The sequence below is a fragment of the Meriones unguiculatus genome, chromosome 14 (assembly GCF_030254825.1).
Source record: "Meriones unguiculatus strain TT.TT164.6M chromosome 14, Bangor_MerUng_6.1, whole genome shotgun sequence".
Taxonomy (NCBI): Eukaryota; Metazoa; Chordata; class Mammalia; order Rodentia; family Muridae; genus Meriones; species Meriones unguiculatus.
This window is the reverse complement of record NC_083361.1, coordinates 64,302,653-64,307,425: the sequence shown is the minus strand read 5'-3', so window position 1 is coordinate 64,307,425 and position 4,773 is coordinate 64,302,653. Positions and strand designations below refer to the sequence as shown.

Here is a 4,773-nt window from a genome sequence, read left to right as displayed (position 1 = left end):
AATAAAAACCAACTCTCTGCTGCTTCTAAAAAAGCACACTTAGTCAGCAAAGATACTAAAACATAATGTCAAAGCATGGAAAACAAACTGCCAAAGAGGAAATATAAACAAGCAGGTGTAGCTATACTTATACCAGAGAACATAAAATTCAACCCAAAACTAATTAGAAGAAATGAAAGGACAGTAAATATTAATAAAAAAAATCACCAAGAAGATATAACAATTGTAAACTTTTATGTGCCAAATAATGGGGTCCCTGATTACATAAAGTTAATGATAAAAGACGTGAAAGACCATGTAGGCCCTGGCACAATGGTAAAAACTTCAGCGTTCTCATATTTATTTAGGTCTTTCAAACCAAGAACAAATAAAGATATTTTAAAGCTAAAATATAGTACGGATAAGCTGAACTTAAAGTGTGTGTGTGTGACTACATCCGAAATTGATTACATTATAAGACATAATTCAAATCTCCATAATTAAAAAAATTAAGATAATTTCCTGTGTTGTATCATGTCATAATGCAATAAAACTAGAAATTTCCACAATGAAAGAAACTGCAAAAATAATTGGAGACTGGGTAATACACCCTTGAATAAATAGTGAGTCAGAAAGAATTTTTTAATTCCTAGCAACAAATTATAATGAAAGCACATCCTATCAGAAGCTCTGGGACACTGCTAAGGCAGTCCTAAGAAGAAACATAGTGGTAAGTGTTTGTATTTATAAAAATGTGAGAGCTATCAAATAAACAACTTAATGATGCACCTCAGGGCTCTCAAAAAACAACAAGCAGGCAATTTCACACTCAGTGGATGGCAAGAAGTAATAAAGATTAAGGGAGAAATTAATGAAAGAACATTACAGTGGAAACCACTGCAGAAAAGCACAATCACTCTAAATGCAGAGTTGTGAAGCCCAATCCCGACTAACACGTTTACAACTCAACCCCTGCACCTAAGGCTCGGGGATCACTGCAGAAGACAGGGATGAAAAGACTGGTAGAGCTGGAGAAATAGGGATTTGGCTGTGAGGTTGTGTCTCCTGGAAATCTCACCAACATAACAGCCTAAACACGATCTGAGCAAAGATCGACACCAATAGCCACACTAACTTGGACAGAAGGACACTCTGAAGGCCTCAACCCTACATAAAGAACTTCAGGCAAATGAGGAATGCTGGGATGAGCACACTGATTGGTAATGCAATGCCAAATGGTCAGCCCTGAAGACAAATAAATAGAAGCATCATTAAACGTGCTGAGAAGGTCGTACTTATGAATTTAGGATCACACACACTAACACACACACATGCACAAATATTTTTTAAAACCATGGGAAAGAGGGCAAGAAAGAGAGCAAGGAAAAGGTACATGAGGATTTGGAGGAAGAAAGGAGAAGGGGGAAATAGCGTAATTATATTATAATCTCAAAAAATCTTTTTTTGCCTGCCGATAAAGGCATTGTGGGTTTGGCTGCTGTGTCACGCGTGTGTCAGTCGGCGGTAGAGAGAAGAGAGGCTGTGTCTATGCTCAGTGTTCTGACCTGTGAATATCTGAATGACTGGAAGTCTAACACTCCCTGAACAAAAGCAAGTCTGAAATGTCCACCAGTCCACTGCTGCACAGGTCCTGATGGGCCCCAGGGTGGGGAGCGAGCCAGAGACAAGATGAATCCTACCCGGGATGGCAGGGCCCAGGCAGCAGTGAGCATGAAGCAGATTGACTCCCACACACACACACACACACACTCACATGGGGCCACGCAGGAAACCCAAGGGCAAGGAGCAAGCCCAAGATGATCACTGGTCCGGAGCCATGGAGCTTGGACAGAGTGATAGATAGCCTGAGATGACCGTCCAGGCCTGGTGGGGGTGGGCAAACCATGCTCGAGATGACCGCTGCCCAGTGCCGTAATGCAAAGGTGGGGCGGAGCACTCCTGAGATGACCCCAGGCACTCAGAGACCGCTGCCACCACTAAGAGGAGCAGGTAAGTGGTGGAGAAATGGACGAGAAAGAGAAACGGAAGGACGCGGGCACAATGAAGAGAGGCAGAACTGGAGACTCGAGGGTAGAGAGGAACAGCCTGATGTGAGTAGCCAGTGATGCCCCCTGTGACCATGGTGGGGTCCTGGCCTGTGCTGCCACTGGGGACCACATCTGGGTTCATGGCCCTGTAGCGGCATGGAGTCCGTTACCACCAAGGGCCTGGTCTGGGCTGCTGCCTGGGAACACGTTAATGTCGTAGGGTTATTCAGAATTGGCTCTATCCCTTGCCTAGGCGTCATGGGAGAGCTGGCCTTAGGGTCCTGAGATCAGGAGAGCTTACACCTCCCCTAGCCAACTGCAGTACTCAGAAGAGCGGGCCCTGCACCTTGCCCAGGAAGCATAGTAGACCTAGCACAGGATGTGGGGGTTACAGGTGAACTAGCCCCGTGGCTGTGAGTGTAAGAGAGACACCCCTGACTCTTGTCTGTGGTACAGACAAGTGAAAGGTGCCCTCCTCCCCTCCCTTGTCTCCTGCCACCTATGGCAGGTGAAAAAAAAAAAAAACTGGCCCCAAGGTCATAAGAGTGGGAGAATAGGCCCTGTCTCTCTCCTGCTACAGCACTTGGGAAAATGGGCCCTGTACCCCACCTGGGTAGCACAGTAGGGCTGACACTGATGCCATCGGCACAGATGAGTCAGTCCAGAGGTTCTAAGAATGGGAGAGCTATCTCTGCCCCTTGCTGGAAGCAGTATTGGATGGGCCAACCAGGACAGGGCAAGAGAGCTCACCCCATTGGTATGACTGTGGCAGAGCTGGCAGGCTGACCAGCTCAGATACTTCTCAGACCCAGATCCAGGGCTTTGAGTTAGCCCAGCATCTACCCCATTGATGAACTGCTGCAGTGTGTGAGGGGCTGGTCCTACAGATCCAAAACTATAGGATCTCCATGACACAGGGCAACAAGAAATATCTGTGAAGAGTCCCAGTGAAGTTCCAGCATTAATAGTGTAGCAGAATCCAGAGGCCTCAAACCAGACCAACAATTCATTGCAATGAACATTTGCAAGCAAAGGAGTTGGGCAAAGAGATATACTGTAGGACACTCTGTGAAACCTTATAACTTCCACAATGAGATTTCTTTTCCCCTTTTTTGGGGAAGTTGCAAGGGTTGAGAGCCTGTGCAAGAGGAGGCATTGGAATGCATAATGAGAAATTCATAAAGAACCAATAAAAAAAGGGTTTGTTAAGTGTTTTTTTTTTAAGAGTTTAAAGGCTCCTACCATTTCTAGTTTACTCTCAGGATTCAAGAGGTTTACCCTTAGCCTACTGCTCAAACCACCTGCTGCCTCCATTCTGTCATCATAGATTCTAAAACCTTTAGCAAATCTGACAAGAAGAAAGAAAAAGAAGATGCAAGTTAATAAAATTAAAAATCAAAAGATGTCCTTACAACTGACCCCAATTAAAAAATGGGGTACAGGGCTAAACAGAGAATTCTCAACAGAGGAATCTTGAATAGTGGAGAAGCACTTAAAGAAATGCTTAACTTCCTTAGTCATCAGGGAAATGCAAATCAAAATGACTCTGAGATTCCATCTTATACCTGTCAGAATGGCTAAGATTAAAACCTCAAGTAACAACACATGCTGGCGAGGATATGGAGAAAGGGTAACACTCCTCCATTGCTGGTGGGAGTGCAAACTTGTACAACCACTTTGGAAATCAATCTACAGGCCATACCACTCCTGGGTATACACCTGAAAGATGTTCCCCCATGCAACAAGGACATTTACTCAATCATGTTCATAGCTTCTTTATTTGTAATAGCCAAAAACCGGAAACAACCTAGATGTCCCTCAAAGAAGGAATGGAAATAAATAAATAAATGAATGAATGAATAAATGCGCTGTAGTACATTTATATTATGGAATACTGCTCAGCCATTAAAGACAAGGAAATCATGAAATTTTCAGGCAAATGGATGGAACTAGAAAAGATCGTCCTGAGTGAGGTAACACAGACCCAGAAAGACACATATGGTATGTACTCATTTATAAGAGGATTTTAGTCATACAGTACAGGATAGACATACAACAATGCACAGACCCCAAGAAGATAAGTAACAAGGAGGACCCAAGGGAGGATCCATAAATCTCACTCAGAAGGGGAAATAGTATAGACAGAGGTAGTGGTTGAAGAGTGGGAACAAGGTAGAAGAGGGAATACAGAGAGAAATAAGGGCAGAAATCAGACCTGGGGAGAGTAGGAGTGAGAGGGCAAAAGGCCTGCAGAGAAAAGAAAAATAATGGGTGGGGGCATCTCTGCAAAAAGCTGCAGACCTAAGTCAGAATAGGCCTCTGGGAGGATATGATGGGGACTCTAGCTAAGACTCCTAGTAGCAGGGGCCATGGAGACTGAAGAGGACACCCTTTATCTAGACAAGACTCCTAGTGGATGGAGGAGATCACCAACACACCCACAAAACCTAAATCCAAATCTCATCCTATCTACAAGACTTGCAGGGGCAAAGATAGAACAGATAGAGCGGAGGTGGAGGGACTGTTAATGCCATGTCAAACCCTAAGACCCACCCCATGGAAGAAATCCAATCCCTATCACCATTAATGACACTCTACTCTGCTTGCAGACAGGAGCCTACCAGAGTTGTCCTTTTAGAGGCTCCGCCCAGCAACAGTTCTAAACAGATACTGGAACTCACAGCCAAACATTGGGTGAAGTATAGGGAGTCTGCTGCAAAAGAGAAGGGAAGGATAAATGGATCTA

At 44.4% G+C, this 4,773-nt stretch overlaps 1 non-coding gene across 1 annotated transcript; it reads left to right on the top strand.

The window, feature by feature from the left end:
• Nucleotides 1-1,446: 1,446 nt before the first annotated feature.
• On the top strand, nt 1,447-1,578 carry LOC132647561 (small nucleolar RNA SNORA17). Its single transcript, XR_009585920.1, has one exon. It is a non-coding gene; the product is annotated as a small nucleolar RNA SNORA17 (small nucleolar RNA).
• Nucleotides 1,579-4,773: the final 3,195 nt, after the last annotated feature.